The sequence below is a fragment of the Gorilla gorilla genome, chromosome 17, assembly GCF_029281585.2.
Source record: "Gorilla gorilla gorilla isolate KB3781 chromosome 17, NHGRI_mGorGor1-v2.1_pri, whole genome shotgun sequence".
NCBI lineage: Eukaryota > Metazoa > Chordata > Mammalia > Primates > Hominidae > Gorilla > Gorilla gorilla.
In genome coordinates, this window is record NC_073241.2 from 104,046,609 (window position 1) to 104,066,823 (window position 20,215).

The 20,215-nt window shown below is 37.2% G+C and overlaps 1 protein-coding gene across 2 annotated transcripts in view; it reads left to right on the forward strand.

The window, feature by feature from the left end:
- ZNF407 (zinc finger protein 407) overlaps positions 1–20,215 on the forward strand; it is a 480,437-nt gene that overhangs the window by 98,369 nt on the left and 361,853 nt on the right. The window lies entirely within an intron of this gene.

Consider the following 20,215-nt stretch of genomic DNA (forward strand, 5'->3'; position numbering starts at 1 on the left):
TTAGTAAATTCTTTAATAAGATGTTTTTTAAAAGACCATCAAAAGCTAGTTTTTTTTAGAACACTTTGTTTCTCTATGGAATACAAAGTTCCATATAGCTTTTCAGCCTCTATTTTCAAGTAAAATTTGATTATAGTTATGCTCTCAGCAGTCATTGTTTTCCTTAAAGGTTGATTGCCTTTGAGAACAGATTCCCTAGCAGCTTACATCTCAGTTACACGTTGCAAGGTTGAATGTTACGCTAGCTACTGAAAAGAATACACAACAAATAAATTGTAAATAAAAGTACATAATCAAATATAGATGCAAAATATAAGATATCTCTCTGGATGCACTGGATATAGGAGCCTAACAGATATCTATGGGAACATCTCAGCTCTGAGGTGAATTTCTTATGACTTGACAGTAACTTTGTTAATGAATTGGGAGGCAGATCAAAATGTGATAATTCTGTGACTTGCATTTGTCTTCTCTTACCAATGTGATTGGAAGAGCAGAAATTCTTAATTTTGATGAAATCTAACTTACCAGTTTTGTTTTATGGTTTGTGCTTTTGTTTCTAAAAACTCATTGTCAAATTCAAGATCTCATAGATTTTCTTCTATTTTTAATAGAAGTTTTCTTGTTTTAGATTTAACATTAAGGTCTGTGATTTATTTTGAGTTAATTTTTGAAAATGTTATGTGAAGAATGGATCACTCTTTTAATGCATGTGGGTATTCAGTTATTTTTTGCATTGAGTCTACAGGACAGCTTAGAGGGACTGACATCTTAACGATATCAAATCTTTCAATCCATGAATGTGGTATATCTTTCTTTTTTTTCAGACAGAGTCTCGCTCTGTCACCCAGGCTAGAGTGCAGTGGCGCAATCTTGGCTCACTGCAACCTCTGCCTTCTGGGTTCAAGCAATTCTCCTGCCTCAGTCTTCTGAGTAGCTGGAATTACATGCACCTGCCACCATGCCCGGGTAATTTTTCTATTTTTGTAGAGATGGGGTTTCACCCTGTTGGCCAGGCTGGTCTTGAACTCCTGACCTCAGGTGATTTGCCCACTTTGACCTCCCAAAGTGCTGGGATTCACAGACGTGAGCCACCGTGCTGGCCTATATCTTTCTATTTTATTTAGGTCCTTCATTTCTTTCATCAGTGTTTTCTGGTTTTCTGCATACAGAGCTTGCACATACTTTGTTTGATTTAAGTGGAAGTATTTTATTTTTCTTGGTCTTATTATAAATTGTGCTTTAATAAAGTTCATTTCCACTAGCTAATTTCTGCTATATAAAAATACATGTCATGTGACCTTGTGTTCTAGGATGAATTAATTCTGGTAGCTTTTTTGTAAACTATACTGTAGCGACGTTTGATAGTACATTCTTGTTATTGTTAGCTTGCAAAGAGTCATTGAATTGTCATCCCCTTGCATTGTGGTTGCGGTCAATGAAAGTTAGAAATAATTGATTGCAGCTGCATGGCTATTTAATGGCAATGCAAAGCAACTGTCCATATCTGTTGATTCTGCCACAAATGCTTTATATACTCACCATTTTATGTTTATGTGTTCTGAGAGATAGTATTGTGTTTTAGAAATCTCTAAGCAGTGTTGCCATTTAATCAAATCATTTATGGTAGGATTAGATAGAATTGAAAGCTTCCACTTCAGGATTTCCTTTCCACTGGCTTGCCTCAGGAGCTGAAGTTGCCCATGTCAAAAGGAAAATGTCTTACAAAGGAAGCATAAATCATTATGTTGTTCTGACCTTCATATTCCTTACTTTTTCAGAGATGCGGTATTTGTAGGTTGTGATGGCAGATAACAGCTGGGGGCTTGAGAGATAGGGCAGGACAGGTTCAGGCATAAGTGGGCCCAGGTGGGATGCTGCCATGGTGGGAACCTCATCCAGATGTCATTGTGAGGACACTGGGCACCAAGCTGTGCAGGCAGTATAGGAAAATGTGGAAACAGACACCAGAAGGAGGTACCTCCGAAAACCTAACCTGGGTATGTGAATTTTTTGCTTAGTTTACCTCTAAAAAAAAGCTAAATTGCCAAACGCTTGTGATGTTATCTTGGATCAATACTTGTTAACAGAGATACAGATTCATTATGCTAAACTTAAAAAAAATTCCTCTATATATAATGGCACACATGGTTTCTTTGTTAAATTATGTCAACTGCATTCTTTAAGAGAAATTTTAGAATTCCATAGACTCTTAATAAAGGACCCTATGGAAGAATAATTCCTTTACAAGGAAACATGCATAAAATGAACAAAGTTAGAAAGATGTAATTAACCACATGGTTTCTTGAGATCTTAAGGGAAATAATACTAACACAATTAACAGAACCTACCTCATTAGAAATAAAAGAGAAAACATTTTGGGGGAAATGTCATCCAGCTGGATTAGTTTTTTTTTTTGTTTTTTTTTGGGTTTTTTTTTGGTGTTTATTATTTTTGCCAGGAAGTTTAAAACATAATGGCCTTTTAGCCATTATGATATTTGATTATGTGTTATGATTTTGAAAATCAGGAAGAATGTTAGGACAGGTATCCATACCCTTGAGATTTGAAGTATTTGTGATTTCTTTTGGCAGTTGAAGAAAAGTGGAGCATAAAGTCAGGAAAATTTGTAGGACAAAGTGGCTTCCAAAATTTAGATCTATTTTTCTTATATAGTTTAGCTAGCATTTCATTAATATTTTCCTGTATTGCCAAATAATTAGCAAAGTGGTAGTCGTTGATTTTCTTTGAGTACCCAATCATATATTAGCCTATTTTGATTTTTATTTAGAGTCAAACTCTTGATTTCAGTTAGAGCTGTTTTTAGTTTATTGTTATACCTTGAGAAGGAATCTCATAATTAAAAATTATATTTTTAGTTATTCAGCTTTTCAATACTTGTGGAACCAATTTTTAAAAGCCAGTATTCTTCGTATGCTTCAAAAGAAGCTGAACTTTTTAATTGAAATTAGGAAAGGCCGAACGCAGTGGCTCACGCCTGTAATCCCAGCACTTTGGGAGGCTGAGGCGGGTGGATCACCTGAGGTTAGGAGTTTGAGACCAGCGTGGCCAACATGGTGAAATCCTATCTCTACTAAAAATACAAAAATTAGCTGGGCGTGGTGGTGTCTGCCTGTAATCCCAGCTACTCGGGAGGCTGAGGCAGGAGAATTGCTTGAATCCAGGAGGTGGAGGTTTCAGTCAGCCGAGATTGTGCCATTGCACTCCAGCCTGGGCGACAAGAGCAAAACTCTGTCTCAAAAAAATAAATAAATAAATAATAAAGAAAAAAATTATCTTTTATATCTCCAACATTGAGTCTCTTTATATGTAATATTCCTTATTTTATTATAGTATTACCTTTTCTAAAACAGCCATTTATTGTTATCTTTTATTTCAGCACTTCATAGTGTTTGATCACTTTGGCTAAATTTTTTTTGTTGTTTTTTACAAATTTTATTGATCTTTTCAAATAACTAGCTTTTGGCTTCATTGAGTCTTCTCTTTTTGTTCATTTTAAATTTTATTGATTTGTACTCTTTATTATTCCTTTCCTTGTATCTAATATATATTAATTTGCTTTTCTTTTCCCCATTTCTTAGGATTAAAGTCTGAATGATTTATTTTAGACCTTTTTTCTTTTTCTAATTTAAGCATTTAAAGCGACAGAATTCCCTGTAAGCTCTGCTTTTGTAGTATTCAAGATAATTTTTCTTGCTGTTTTGGGTGTTGTGATTTTTCTTGCTGTTTTGGGTGTTGTGATTTTTCTGGCTGTTTTGGGTGTTGTGATTTTTCTTGCTGTTTTGGGTGTTGTGATTTTTTATTGAATCATCTGAGGACCAGTATAGACTGAAGTAAATAATATTTATGGGCCGAGTTTGTCAGCTCACGCCTGTAATCCCAGCACTTTGGGAGGCCGAGGCAGATGAATCCCTCGAGCCCTGGAGTTATAGACCAGCCTGGCCAACATGGCAAAATTCTGTCTCTACAAAAAATAGAAAAATTAGCCAGGTGTGATGGTGCATGCCTGCAGTCCCAGCTGCTAGGGAGGCTAGGGTGGGAAGATCACCTGAGCCTGTGAGGTTGAGGCTGCAATGAGCTGTGGTTGCGCCACTGCACTCCATCCTGGGTGACAGAGCAAGACTCTGTCTCAAAAAAATAAAAAATGTGTGTATGTGGGTGTGTGTGTGAAAAAAAAAAAAAATATATATATATATATGTATGCCTGATGATGGCCGTATCTCTTCTTCAGTCAAGGCCATTAGCATGGGGCCTCCATTCAGTCTAGTCCGGAGTGGAGCTGTGTTAAGGTTTTGGTGGTGGTACCTTCAGCGTCCTGACTGTAGGTTTCAGCTTCCTTTTAGCTGTTTTTATCCTTTCATCAGCACAGGAGCTGGTGTTCCAGCTGTTTTTCTCAGTGTTATTGGTTGGCTCCCAGCTTTCCACAGGCCCCGCATGCCTGTGTCTCTGAGGGCTCTCCTTCCATGCTCGTGACCTTGCTTTTGGTCAGTGGCAGTTGGCGGTTGCTGTGCTAGATTCGTAGTTGAAGTAGGTAGGCCCTCTCAGGAAGGCCCTGAGTGCCTGAGCCTCGTGGACGGGGCTTTCTCGGAGTTCCTGCCCTATTTCCTTGACACCTTTCCTCAGCCTCGTGTCTTTGTTGGTCTCGGGGAGGAGTTTCCTGCTTCTCCCCTAGCGGTAGCTGATATCTCACTTAAGTTTTTGGTCACAGGATGAATTCCTGCCCCGCCCCTGGGGTTAGAGGGTGTTTTCTTCTTCTGTTCTTCTCAAAGATGTAGTGGAACTGCCTTGTGTTCTGGAGCTGAGAGGCCTTCTTAGCTCTCCCCCAGAGACAGGTGGAGTGGCCTCCACCCCTCCCCCAGAGCAGTGTCTTTGCTTTTCCCTGGGGTTTGAGTGTGGTTGCCCTTCTGCTGTGTGAGGCTTTTGCTTCATGGCAGAGAACTGCCTGAGGTAGCAGTTTGGCTTTGTGCCTGTTTCTGCATCCCAGAGGTGGATTATCTCAGTTTCCCCACATGCCCGCGTCTTTCTCATCTGCGCCAGTAGAGGTCTGGGCAAACAGCTGTTGACTGAGTGTCCTGTACTGTGGTGCACGTCAGCTCACTGTTGGCTTTTAACAGTTTGTTACAATTTTAGCTGATTTCTTCCTATCCATTTGTGCAGTGGCTGCACTTTCTTCCGCCCAAGGTGACATGTACATGTATTTCTTCTCCCCTTGGAAGACCTTGATTTTATTTAGACTTGAGTTTATGTGGTTGCTTTATGACCTCAGCTTTCTGATGGGCTCGAGAAAAGTTAGACTTTTGCAGACTATCCGACTCTTTCTCATTGTTAGCATGGGAGTGATATAGGTTTCTACATCTGAACATGCATACATGATAATGTTTCACTTTTATTTATTTCAAAACGTTTTCTAATTTTTGTAATTCTCTTTCTTGGATTATTTAAAAGTGTGTTTAACTGTTTTTATAGTGGGTGTCTGCTGGTGATGAATCTCAGCTTTTGTTTCTCTGAAAAATCATTACTTTCTCTTCAGTTTTGAAGGAAATTTTTGTTAAGAGTTCAAGGTTGAGAATTTGTATTTTCCTTAAATTTGTCCTATCATTTTCTTCTGTTCTCTATTATTTTTGACGAGAAGTCGTTTTGTTCCTCTGTATATATCATGTTTCTGTTCACTAAGATTTCTCCTTTTTAGTTGCTTTTCAGCAATTAGTATTTCGAAGTACCTTGGTTTGCTTTCTTCTGTGTTCATCGTGCTTGAGGTTTGTTAAATTTCTCTGATCTGTGGGTGGAATTTTTTCTCAAATTAAAAAAATTTTAGGTCATTATTTCTTCAGATTTTTTTCTGTTTACTACCCTATTTACCTGTCTCTAGCCCTTCTCTTCTGGAATTTCAGTTGTGTATATATTAGCCTGTTTGATATTGTCTCATAAGTTACTGATTGTGTGCTCATTTTGTTATCTTTCAGTTATTTTTTTAACTTTCTTTGTATATAGTGACTATTTTAAAGAGTATGCTAATTCCATCATGGTATAATCTCTAAATTTATTTCAGTTGACTAAAGTATACTCTTGTTCATGGGTTACATTTCGTTGCTTGTTTGAATCTCTAGTAGTTATTGACTGGAGGTGGATATTGTGAATTTTGGGTTGTTCTGTGGTTCATTTTGTTGTCTTCCTTTAAAGAATGTTGGATTTTTTTCCTGGCAGTTACGTAAGTCACTTGAGAATTTTCTTGATCCTTTGGAGGTTTGTTTTTAAGTCTTTTAGAGCAAGTCTGGTGTAGACTTCACTCTAGGGATAGTTAAGCTCAATGTTAAGGTGTGACCATTTCGTGTCTCTTCCGAAGTACTTCAGATGTGTGAAGAAGAATCATTCTGGCTGGTCAGAACCTGAAGATCACTTTATTTGATCTCTTGGAATTGTTTTTTTATTAATTATTTTTTTCTTCTTTTTTTTTATTCTTTATTAATTTTTTTTCTTCTTTTTTTTTTCCTGGCTTCAAGGAGTTTCACCTCATGTATGCATGACTTAGTATGCAGCCAAGGATTCATAGAGACTCCTATTGTGAGTGTTGGAGCTGTTTGTTTGGGCAGCTCCCTCCTTTCTCATTCTCTGAACACCAAGTTCCAACTGATTCATTTTTGTCACATGTAGTAGGTGATACACTGTGCTCTGGCATGGGTCCCTGCACTGTGCTCCTGGGATACATTCAGGGTTGCCACAGGGCTCGTCTCCCTTGTTTATCTTCTTCTCGTCCTATTCTGTGCATTGTTCAATTTCTGAAAATAGTTGTTTGCGGTATTTTGTCCAATTTTCTGGTGGCTTACAGTGGGCCCTAGTTCTCTCATGACTGGAAGCTTACCTGTATACTTTGTAATTTCTGTACCTATTTCAGTCTGTATTTTCATTTGATAATCAAAAGTATTTTATCATACTATAGAGTTATACAATTCTGTATAATGGTATTTCATATATTCTAAATAACATATGACACTGATCTATTATTGTTATTCTCATTTAGAGGGGATAAACCTGAGATAGTGAAAGAAGCCATATGAATTTGGTTTCTGGTCTGCAGTATACTTCAGCAACTCTGATTTCCTTTTGAAATTCTTTTTTACGGTTTTTATAAGAAGTTATAGAAGTTGACATCAGAGTTACTTGCCATCTTGAGCTATTGTTGATTCTTCTTTGTCTTCTTTGTCAGATTGCCTATAAGGATTGCTCTTGGATAAGAGATATGGAAGATTTAGAAAAAAAAATAAGTATTAATATATGTTGCTGAAATTAGCTGTTTTTTGTGCCTCCTGCGTAACATCTATGCCCTTGGACTTTGAGGGAAGGTCTCATTGTTTCTTGATGGGGTGCAATACCCTGCTTCGTTCTTCTCGTAGTCAGGATACGAGCATGTGGCTTGTTAGAACAAGTGCTAAAAATACACTGTGGTGACAATAGTGTTCTGGTTAATGTGCACCAGCTAAGACTGTTTTTTTTTCCTTCTTCATTCTTCCAAGCTGTTTTGTTCTAGCATTTTTAATTTTTTTTTTTTTTGGCCTGATAGCACAGCCTTTTCCTGATTTAAAGAAAAAAAAAAAAAGCCCTTGATGTCTTCTTCTGTATATGATATCCCAATTGGCTTTCCATTCCTTACACCTAACCACCACCTATGTGGTAGAAGGAATGTCTTGATTTGGAACTAGGATCAGTAGTTATCTAGTTACATATATGTATAGATGTATTCATCAGGTCTTCTCTTAGCCTTCACGAAAACACACTTTTCCCCTTTCTTCCCCATGATTTTGTTCTAAGCGTGTTCATCTGTTCTCCGTTTGTGATTGGTTACCTAATTTGTGAAACAGAGATACAGTAATTTTTCTGTATCTACATTGTTGGCATGTTTTACAAACATTTAAAAGAAGAGATCTACATAAATATATTATGAGACTACGGTGTAGTGTTTCTTTTAAGTTGATGGAAAGATGGTCTTCCAGTCAGGATTTCCTTTAAGGTTAGGTTTTTGGTTAGGGTATTTGGTGTTACATAGGAACTGTGCTGCTAGATCATTACTGGCTAGTTTTCCTGGAGAATAGAGTGCTTCGGATTATGACTCACACGACTTTACAGTCCAATCACTGTAAGGACTGCTGTTCAGAAACAATTGCTCTGGTTCTCCTAGAGCACATCTCCAAGAATGAAAATCTAGGTGGACACAACGTGTGCTGGCTGTTGGAGTGGTGATGAGAATAGAGCCCTTGACAGGGAGAGTGGAGCAGAGGTCTGTTAGCTTGTTACTTTTGGTAGTTTTAAAAATTAAACTCCAAAAATAATTTATTTTTTCCTGTTCTCCCAAATTATGTGATCATATAAAGTCAAATAATAAACAAATGCATACTTTGGAACATGAAGGTTTCCTGTTCTCCAGAGAAAATCACTCTAATGTAACCAGTCTTCCTTCCTGACAATGCTGCCAGGCATGCTGGATCTAAATGTTGAAAATATTACTTAGCAAAATAATGGAAAGTTAGATGCAAAGCTGTTTTATTTGGAGCAATTACTGTATTATAGTTCTGCTTATGGCTGTGAAACCATTGATCTTAAGATGCCTCCACGGAACTTTTCTTAGAGGTTCTGTTTCCCAACAAATATATCATAGGGTTATAATGTGTGTGTGTGTGTTTGTGTGTTCACACACATACATACACAAATACACATACACATGAATGTATGTATGTATGTATTTTATTTTATCAAAACTGGCAGTGGGTGCTGATGAGAGGCTTTGTGATGTGGTAGTAATATGGAAACCGGTACATCGTGGATGCTCTTGCTTCCTGGTAATGACGACAGCCAAACATCTACAAGGCTGCAAGGTAGTTTGGAGGCGGGCTGTGATATTACAAGCATCCTTCACAGACCTTTTTTGTTAAGTTTTTCTAGTCTCATCATATGGAGGTTGTATGGCACATAAAAAACAAATAAAAACACAGTTAGAAAACATCATATTGAATAAAATAACAACCTGCAAAGTTTATTAAAATATGCTTAAAATTTTTTAGAAGGTCTGCAAATGATAAGGCATAACACTGTTAATTGCTGCTTTGGAGAGCTTTGTCCTGAGAGGCAGCTAAACAGTAGAGCCATTCAGTGTAGCACTTACTGTAATAATAACTTTAAAATTTTAATTGGACCTCTCTCCAAACTCATAACTTGACATGGACGTTTGCATTTCCCTCATCAACCTTCTTGATTCTTCTCCATTCACATTAGCTTTTTCATTTTCTATTAGGTGGGCAATGTTGTATTTCCTCCTGTGCTCCTGTGAGGAGAATATATATCCTTTGGCACATATGCTAGTATGGGTCCCCATAGTTTCCGAAGAAAAATAAAATACAAATTAGCTTTTAATATGAGTATGATAGTCCAAAATAGCTGCATTCTTTTTTAACTAAAATTTGAGAGACTGCTTTATAGAGAAAGTGATTTCATTGTACTTTCATATTCAGGCCTTCAGTTTTCCAAGCATTGTCTCTGAGCTTAAATTATTTAAATTTTAACGTCAAATTTAACATGGCTGTTCGTTTTATAGAATATAAACTGTTATGATTGCTTTCATATTTGAGATCATAGAGAAATCATATAATACATTCCAGTGTCATATATTTGTGCCATAGAATTGTTTTATATATACTATGTTTACTGGCTAACATTTAAGCAGAAAGCACATCTTGAAAAAAACCTACTTAATTAAAAATTAAACGATGAATTAAAACTTAGATTATGCAAAACTAATAAGCTACATTACCAAGACCAACAATTAATACACTACAATATATTCAGGAAAGATGCTAACATTTTAACATTTGTTTTATGTTAGAATTGCAATTTGCAGTGCATGCTGTTTTGAAACATTTATTTTGAAGAGCTCAGCATGTCTGAGTTAAGGCATAAATCAATGACCTAGGATTTTTAATGGTTATAGAATTTATCATAGATTATAATTCTCGAGAATACAAACAGCACAGAAGAAAAAATCCAATTGTTTTTAAATCAGTGGCAACATCATATCAGCATATTTGATTACATTTATTCATTGTAATGTGCAGGTCAACAGTGCAGAGATGCATTCAATTGACATCATCCTAAAAGCGATCTATTATTTTATTTGATAAGATTGTTTTTCCTTTGTTCATGCATAATGGATATAAATCATAATCCTGACAGTTACCAAGGGTTTGAACTTCAGGGACTTTCTACAAATGAATATTAACTAAAACTAAGGACTTCTGCAGTTAAGAAAATATGAGCCATTTAGAAACCTTCTATCTAGTGATTCAATAAAGCAGAACTTTAAGTGTACATTTTATTTTAAGATGGACGTATCAACATCTAGACTTATAACCAGCATAGCTGAGTTAGTCATTTGTCTCTCACCTGATGGTTCATACTGTTGTCCTTCTGAGCTGGTTGTATGTATAATGAGCTGTTGTCCTTCTGAGCTGGTTATATGTATAATGAGCTGTTGTCCTTCTGAGCTGGTTATATGTATAATGTGTGTATGTTTGATGTTTGCATCTTTTAGACTGAGCAATCTCTGATGTTTGATAGGAGTACTCCGTATGTGTGTGGGAGTGAGGGGAGCCTTCCCAGGTCACCCTCTCTCATTAATCCTTGCAGGGGACATTCATGGTGTGTCAGGTGTTGAGCTCTTTGCTCCACACTCAGCATACAAAGAACAAAAAGGCTCATTGGGCCTTTACCCTCAAGAACATATGATTTTAGTAGAGAAAGATGTAAACTGAGAATTGTAGCATAGTATGGTGAGATTATTCCTGGAAACATGCCCAAAGTTTCATGAGGTCACAGAGGTAGCACCTGAGTAGTCGGGGGAGGTACTCACGGGGCCATTAATGCTCTTAATTTGTTCCCCTCTTATTTCCTCCCCCAAGCAAACAAAGAAATAATAAATACCAATATTTAGAGGAATTGGCCATTACCATAGTGTAAAATAATTTTTGGAAAAATTCGAATTTGTTGTTTTTGGTAGTGCGCCCTTTAAAAAGAGATTTTCTCTAATCGAAAAGCAGTGAAGAACACCTAGCATTCCCTTCTCTCTGCTTTCATCCCTTTCCGCTCTCTCTCCTTTCCCAGGTTTTTTCTGAATCATTTATTAACCAATTTTTTTAACGTTCTGGCACTGCTCACATTTCAAATATCTTTGGGTCCAATTTCCTATGAGTAAACAAATATTTTCTTCTGTATTTCATTGCAAAGATAAGATCTGCTATGGACGCATTTCAGTGCAAAGTGAGCAGATATGCGGGGATGCCTCCAAGAAACATGATGATATATGCTTTTCCTGGTACAGGTTTTGTTTTTACCCTCATTTTTATGAAAACATTCTTGTCAATGATAAAAGTTGGTTTTCTGTGTTATTAAAAAAAAACAGAATTTAGGGGAGTGCTAGGGTGTGATAACTGAAGGGTGCTTGCGTATGGGAGCCCAGAGTAGCTATTTTGGAGAAGATAGTTGTAACCTGAGCTGTGTCTAAGGGATTTTGGACAGTTTTGAGATTTTAAAAATGTCTCCTGGTACCAGTGTTGGAGTGACCAGTTTCATTTGTTGGCAGAGGAGTGGAGGATTAGGGAGGCACACAAGGATGAGGCGAGCTGCTCCAGTGAGTACTTTACAAGTTTAATCCTTACTGTCCTGCTTGCTGGCCTTGGTCCTTAATTTGCTAGATTTGGACAAATCTAAGCAGACATTTTCCATTTGTTTTATAGGTTTATGTTGAATCGTTTTCCTGTTTTGTGTGGGATTTTCTACAGTTAAAATATTAAAAGGAATATTAAATCATACTTTAAGTAATAGGTCCAGTAGTATGACATAGATTTTCTAACATCTTTGTAATACTTATTTTATTGAAAAACTAGAAATAATTTGTGAGGGTTGGTTCTCTGGAGACAAAATTATATGCACATGTTTCTCTTAGTAAATTAAAGTTGCCCCTAAAATGTGAGTTTGTATTATTTAAATGATCATTGCCCTTGACATTTACAATAAGATTAGTGCTGTGTTCCCATAGCATAAATATGGTTACCATGCTTAAAAAAAACACTTCAAACTTGTAAACTTATTTATACTTTACAGTCAGTTCTTTTCCTAAGGACATTTGGATAGTAAACTATGTTTCGTTGAATGGAAAATATTTTTTTCTACTTTGTGAGGTTTATTAAATTTAATATACCGCTATTTTCTAAATCCTCAAATTATCGCAGAGGGAGGGTCCATGTGAAGTAAGTTTTAAAATACATTGGTATACCTACATTTGAAACCTTTCACTTTCTTCAGAGAAAGTTCTAGATAAAGCCACCTAATTAGTTTACGGTGAGCAGTTTCTACACTGCCACTTATTTGGCATTTTCTTTAGGTCAAGACTGTCTTTACTGCTTTCTAATAAGATGGTAGAAAGCTGCTGAACATGTGCTTTTGGCAAAGAGTATCAGAGGCGCGATGTCACTGCATGGTGATGCCAGCATTTTGCACTTTCCTCCAGCAAGGGCAGGTGGAGCTAACTTTATTATTTCATTTCCTCTAGTCTTCTCCCCAGTTCTCTCTCCCTTGAGCCCGACCTCCCCCCAATTCTAGATCTCAGCTATAATTTCTCGATTAAAGTTCATTCTTCTCAGCCTTAACTTTATTCTACAAAATAGTTTCTGTGATGACAGAGGAGACTTAGTCCCCAAACTCTGTTAGTTTACAGTGGTAGAGATACTCATTTTAGGAGAGGAGAGAAGTATAATTGGGACCAAATGTAAATGTTTTTTGTCTAGGAGTTTAGCCTTGGTCATCTTAAAGATGAAAGTACTGGTTTGCTTCTGGAACCTGTTCTCTTTTCCATTAAGATTCATCTGTCAAAGATTGGAGCGTATTTATTAGTATTCCGGTGGTACCAGACATTTAGTGGGAGCTCTGGACTGAATTGTGTCCCTGAAAAATTTGTAAGTTGAATTCTTAATTACCAAACGTGACAGTATTTGGAGATAGGGCCTACAGGGGGTAGTTAAGGTTAAATGAGATCTTAAGGGTGGGGCCCTAATACTGTAGAATAAAGACAACAGACAGCTGTCTCTCTCCTCCTCCGCATGCACACTTGTCCTCACATGGCAGAGAGACCAGGGTTCCAGCATAGTTGGGTTCTGGTGAAGGCTCGCCCAGGCTTGCAGATGGCGGTCTGGCTCCAGAGCTGTGAGAGTGTTAGTTTCTGTTGTCTGAGGCTCCAGGCTGTGGTGTTTTGTTAGGGCAGCCCGAGCAGACTGAGGCAGTAGGCAATTCTCACGTGCGCTGTTTGGCACCAAAACTAGCTTGCCCCTTGGATCAGTGTGTTGAGCAACTCATCACAAAGAAATAACTATTGTTGCAAACTGTGAGTTAGCAACTTATTTCAAAGATTGGTCATCCTGTGATGTTTTTATTTTCCTTTATGTAATATTTCCGACTACCTATAAGTTTAGCTCTGGAGTTGAATTCTGTGTTTCATGCTATGTATGTATATCATAGACAGACAGGCACAAGTCATAAGGCACCTGGGATCAAGAAACAAACGAGTACCAGAAAGCTTCTCTTGCTTCCTTCTGGTAATCACCGAGGCCTCACTTCCCCCAACTACCATGGAAGGTAACTATTACAGTTAATTTTTTATTCAACAGTTTTGACATTGGTTGTATTTCTTCCACATGATGGTTTTTGAATTGAATCTAATCTCAGACCCTGATTTTTGCCTCTTAAAATATTTTTTTCTTTCATTCTAGCTGCTTTTATATTCTTGGCCTTTGAACTGTTAATAATTTAGGCTCGCCCTGTCACCCCTTCCCGCAACATGCAGTTTGTGCATTGCATTGTAAAGAGAGACTATTTTACAGATTTTAGGAAATCGATTTCATAAGCCCTTATAAATAAATAAAATGTTTGCATCAGCTTTATTTTGTGAATCTTGAATTTCAAACTTAAAAGTAGAGTTTGTGGTTTAATTTGCTTATGTTTTAGCTTGGTATGCACATAGTGCTCTGTGGGGTGCCATTTCAGCTACCATTATTATACTGAAAATATCTATAACGGAGACATGCCTGTGAATATTCTATTTTTGAATGCTCTTCTAATGAGGTATTAGATCAGAGGTGGCATTACATTTTGGAGGAGCTGCTGATAACTGCAGTTTGCATATTATAATATTACATTGCCTTTTCAGTTGGTACCCACTGATGATGACAGTAGCTCACGGTCAAGAAGGAATCTTAGTTCTGAATTAAGATATGGGATGAGAAGGATGTATGTGTTTTATTCATGCACGGGTCAGTTTTTCCAATCAAGTACACTTCTGGTGTTTACAATGGAAGTTACCCAAAATATATAATTTAATAGGGAAGTAATTCATCTTTTATACAATAGCTGAAGAATATTGACATTTATAAAGTGAGATAAATATATATGATTATCAGTGTTTATACTGAAAAACACATATTACAGTATTATCAGTATTTTTCTAATTATAGATATTTTACTGATTCTTCTAATATAGTGAATATTCTGCTCTGAGTAGAAAAAGACTGTAAGGCATGTAGATATTTTTGAAAATATTAAATATTTTGAGTTCTAAATTGAGATACATTTAGTTCTTCTATGCATTGTTCCCGGTGCAGGTAAATGAGTTTTATATATTGGTTAAATGGTTTATCAATCAGAAGCAGCATAGCATATACTCACATTTATTTATATATAAATATATATTTCCCTATAAACATTGATATGCATACATATATTCAGGCACACATAGATACATGTACATATACACTGATACATAGACATGTACATGGGTATATTACAAGCAGTTGGCTATATGCAATTGTATCTGTTGGTCAAGCAGTCTAAGACTAAATAGTCTAAGACTATTTTAAATGCATGGGAAGAGGAGATATTTGGAACACAGGGCAAGAACAGGACCAAGTGGAACCCACAAGCATGACCTGGAGCCTGTGAACATGGGCAGAAACCCATGTCTGTTCTTACTGCTTCAGACCCTGATGGTATAGGTTTCCCGTAGAATTTGGGGCTCTTCTTTCAGGAGCATAACTTACACATGCCTGGTCTAGTGGTTGGAGAAACTCCTGATGGAGGTGGAGCAGTTGCAGGGCTAGCCCCTGCTCACCCAAATGAGGTTACTCAGCAGAGAGGCTAGGTGGTGTGAGAGCTACAAGTGACTGCTGCTTGTAGCCGCCTTCTTCATTTCTCACAAGAACCTGCCTCATGTCCCACCCAACTAGATGTGTAAGGAAAGAGAATTCTGAGAAATGTAGTTCACAGCCTAGATGAGACAACCCATTACAAAGCTACCCCAGAGAGTTTTAGATCTCTCTCTCTCTCTCCCCATGTGTGTCTCGTCTCTGTCTCTGTCTCTCTCTCTCTCTTTTCTGAGATGGAGTTTCACTCTTGTTGCCCAGGCTGGAGTGCAATGGCGCAATCTCGGCTCACCGCAACCTCCACCTTCTGGGTTCAAGCAGTTCTCCTGCCTCAGCCTCCAGAGTAGCTGGGATTACAGGTATACACCACCACACCCAGCTAATTTTGTATTTTTAGTAGAGACGGGGTTTCTCCAGGTTTATCAGGCTGGTCTTGAACTCCTGACCTCAGGTGATCCGCCCTCCTCAGCCTCCCTAAGTGCTGGGATTACAGTTGTGAGCCACCGTGCCCAGCCTAGATCTCTTTTATGGGTCATGAGATTGATTTTTTTTTAACTGAATATGGTAATGTTTTTAATACATTATCAACAAGTTATATTAGTGTGTTCTGCCCTATCAGCAAATGATGTACTAACAGAAATCCCCAGACTGTTTCTAAATATACAGTTTTGTTGATTAATTAATCATTTAATATTCTTAGGTAAGTTGAGATATGAGGTGGTAAATGTCAATTTGCGCAATTTCTTTACATCATCAAAATTATTATAATATTTTTGTTGGACCACTGGAAGGATCTCTTTTTTTTATTTTTTATTTTTTTGCATCTCACAGATAGTCATTCATGTCATGAAGTTAATGACACAGAAGTACAGTAATGTTCCATATTCTCATCTTACATGTAAGGGACACCGACATTTCATCTCATGTGTTCTCCAAGTAAATCTGGTCAGGGATGGCCATGAGGAGGCACAGACCCATAGCTTTCTTCTTCTGTCAGCACTTCTGATTTTGTAAATGATGAAGCTCATCAGCCCCATTCCTCCCTAAATCTTCTGGTAAACCAGGCCATCGCTGCGCTTCGTGGGCATCCACACATTTTCAGTAATTCTTTGAAGCATCTTGGCACAGGACATGGTGCAGGCTACATCAGGGTCCCATAGCCAACAACTAGGGATCTCTTTTATAGAGCACTTCACTCAGTCAGGACGTGCTGTTAAACAGGATATAATGAAATACAGGTACAATGGGGAAAATGAAGTGAAAAAGGTCGGTTCAGTAGAGTTTAACTGTAACTATCAGGTCTGTGGAGCTTGACACAGATCTGGGCTCATGGCGAGAGGGACCTATGGAGAGTTGATAGATCAGTTTTCTTTTTAATACATCACCTCAGTAAAGTTTGCAGGTTTATAACTTCATAAATAAATGGTTCTTTTATTCTCTTAAAAAATAGATTATCACAATTTCTTTAATACTAAAACAATGTCGGCATGGAAATCGTTTACATAAATGACATCTTGATGGGAAGCATAAGTTTGAATTTTGTCGCTTAAGTTGCGTGCTCTTTGCATTAGTAGCTTTAGCAAGATGTTTTCTTGCATTAGAAACACTTAGTGTTTCTGCATTAAGTGTCTTGGTGTTTTTTAGAGACAGTGAGGGAAAGGGATGGGTGTTGGCATGGTACTAGTGAGTTGCAGATACACCCATACTATCATGTATTGAGCCTTGGCTCCTAACAGCAAAGAAGGCAGAAATATGTCTCATTAATAGTAGGCTTGTATGCTTTTACATGAAGATTCGGTTTCTCTTTATCCCACATAGACCCCAGTATTAGGATTAGAAGAGTGACCCTTCCCTAGTTGCATTTTAATATTATCTAAATATCATTGCATTTAATATCTGAAATATATTCTGCTCAAGTTATGCCTTGCTGAGTTTCTTCCACAGGAGGTTAATGGAGGATGGATAAATATAGACATGGTGTTTTGACTTGAGAAAAATACATTTTTTTTTTTTAAACCAGAAAGTCCAACAGGCTGATAAGGTACCCTTGAATTAAGCTCAGGTAAGGTAGGTAGATTTCACTTTTTGTCTGCTTCTACTTGTTGAGGTGACTGAGTAGAGACTGTTGAGAGAGATTCTGAGGCTGCCTGTGATGTCATGGGGACAAAAGCCCACGATAAATCAGTGGCAGCATGCACACTGACTGGCCATCTCTGATTTGGTTGAATAGGACTGTCTTTGGAAATTTGATGAAAATGCTGAATTGTGCAGATGCTGTTTATTCTAGAATGGCTCCTTAAACTTATTAGATGCCTTAAAACAACTTATTCAGATAGAGTAGGTAATAATTGTAATTAAAACGTCTTGTACCTCTATTCCACATCTATAGCTTTATGAATATGTATTGGTAGATTAGACTTTTTGAATATAGCTTGCTCTATTTTGAATGTAGTTTGTTTATAAAAAAACATTTTTTTAGTGTAGCAAAACTCAGAATTTATTTATGTTGATGAAATTGGATTTTTTGTCCTTTATTAACGATTAAATAAGTAGGGATATATTTAAAAATTAATAGCATATGTCTTGTAAATAGAAAACAAATACTGGACATTTTTGACAATATGAAAATTAAAAGAAACAGGTTAAATAAGGTCTTGGTGTGAGATGTGAACTTTCTTTTGCAGGTGAGAACAAACTATGCATATAAAACACAAAACTATGGTTACTATGTATAGATCAAAGAGCGGTCTACATTGTATCCTAGTACTCTATTTGCACTGAATTGTCTATGAGCAGTGTCCTTGTCAGCTACTAAAGATCATTTTCTGTTTTCCTTTTTCAACTGAAGATTAGGGCTGAAGTAGAGCCAAGTATCTCATTCTATTTCCTTCTCCACTGTCTCTTCCCCCTTCTTAAGGGTATTCATATACGTATCAGTGCACTGTGGTTAGTCATTGTCATGGAAGTTTTGGATATGGTGTGAGATGGTAATATGTTGACAGTGAATTATGCAAAAATGAGAATTCTACCGCAAAAATTCTTTAATTTCAAAATGTTATAGAATTTTTATAGGATTCTTCACCTTTTTCATTCTAGTTCACTGTCTTTTCTGCTATTTACTAGACTTTTGTTCAAAGCTTTCACTTTTGTTTTGGAAAAAACAGGAATTGCTTTTATTATTGTTCTTTGAGAAATGTTGTATTCATTGTTCACCTATCTGTAATCAACTCAGAATTAAGTGCAATTGACAATGATTGCCTTAAATCCTGGTGGGTGGGATGATCCATGTTACCTGGATTTGGTCAAATGGGAATAATGTGTATTACCCCATGAATTTGGATGCTCATTCATTTGTTGTCCATTCACTCAACATGTATTTATTCAGGGCCTCATTTGTTTCAGGTGTGTGGTTCAGCTCTGAACAGCACTGACCAAGTCTCCACCTGGAACTCACCTTCAAGTTTAGGGGTGTCAGAAAATTAGCAGCAGCAACAAAAACAATGTGAGAGAATGTCAGGATGTGATGAATGCTTTGAAGAAAAATAAAGCAAAGGGATTGAGAGCGATTGGGGATAGGGATGGTTCTTATTTTGGGTAGGGTACTTGTAGAATTTGACCTTCATAAGGCCTATAGAGGCAGGTGAGAGCTCACCTTGGAAAGATCTTCCTGCCTCATTCTCCGTGATGGACACAACGCTTCAAGTGCTCATCAGCTCTTCCCATGTCCTGTTTCTTCTTATGCACTTTATGGCTTTTCCCTCAGCTGCACTGTTCATTCCACAGGGGCAAAGACAGCAGCTGTTTTGTTTTGTTTTTTTTTTTTGAGATGGAGTCTCACTCATTGTCGCCCAGGCTGGAGTGCAGTGGTGCTATCTCAGCTCACTGCAGTCTCTGCCTACCAGGTTCCATGATTCTCCTGCCTCAGTCTCCAGAGTAGCTCGGATTACAGGTATATGATACCATGCCTGGCTAATTTTTATATTTTTAGTAGAGACAAGGTTTGACCATGTTGGTCAGGCAGTTCTTGTACTCTGGACTTTAAGTGATTGGCCCACGTTGGCATCTGAAAGTGCTGGGATTACAGGAGTGAGTCACCGTACCCAGCTAGCAGTTGTTTCATTTACCCAATACACTTTGAGTACATGTCAAAGTGGGTTATCAATAAGCAGTTCCTAATAAGTGAATTAATTCTTTAGTTACCTTCTATTGTAAGTACAGGTTGAGCATCCCTTATCCAAATGCTTGGAACAGAACTGTTTCAGACTTCAAATTTTTTTTGGATTTTGAGGGTTTTTTTTTGAATTTTTGATTATTTGCATTATGCTTCCTGGTTGAACATGGCAAATCTGAAAACTCGAGATCCTTATGCTCCAGTGAGCATATTCTTTGAGTGTTATGTTGATGCTCCAAAAGTTTCGGATTTCATAGCATTTTGGATTTCAGATTTTTGGATTTGGGATGCTCAGCTTGTATTTCAAGGAATCAGGTGATCATTACTTTCTTTAGAAAGACTTTCTTGTCCCATTAAAACCATCTGGGCTTTTTCTTTGGTATTAGTCTTATACTTTAAGCACTATTACTCAATGTATTATCTGTTGATTGGACTTTTTCCTCATGAAATCTGTGTCTCCTTTTTTGAGACTGAGGTTGTTTCTTCTTTACCCATCTGTATCTCCTACATCTGGTGCTGTGCTGCCACAGGTGATGCATTCAGAAAATATTTATTGAAGGAACACAATTTTAGTGATGTAAATTATAATAGCAAGTAAAATGAATGTTCAGAAACAGTACAAATTGATATCTACTGGGAAAACCTTTTTAGTAAAACAAATGTTAGTGTAAATAGGACATTAATTTTTACTGGCAGAAATCTCTGTTCTTCCTAAATTTGAACAATTTTCTTGTTGGTAAATTACTGTTGTGCATGTTGTCATCTAAAAATAGCAGTTAGGATTTCATCATGG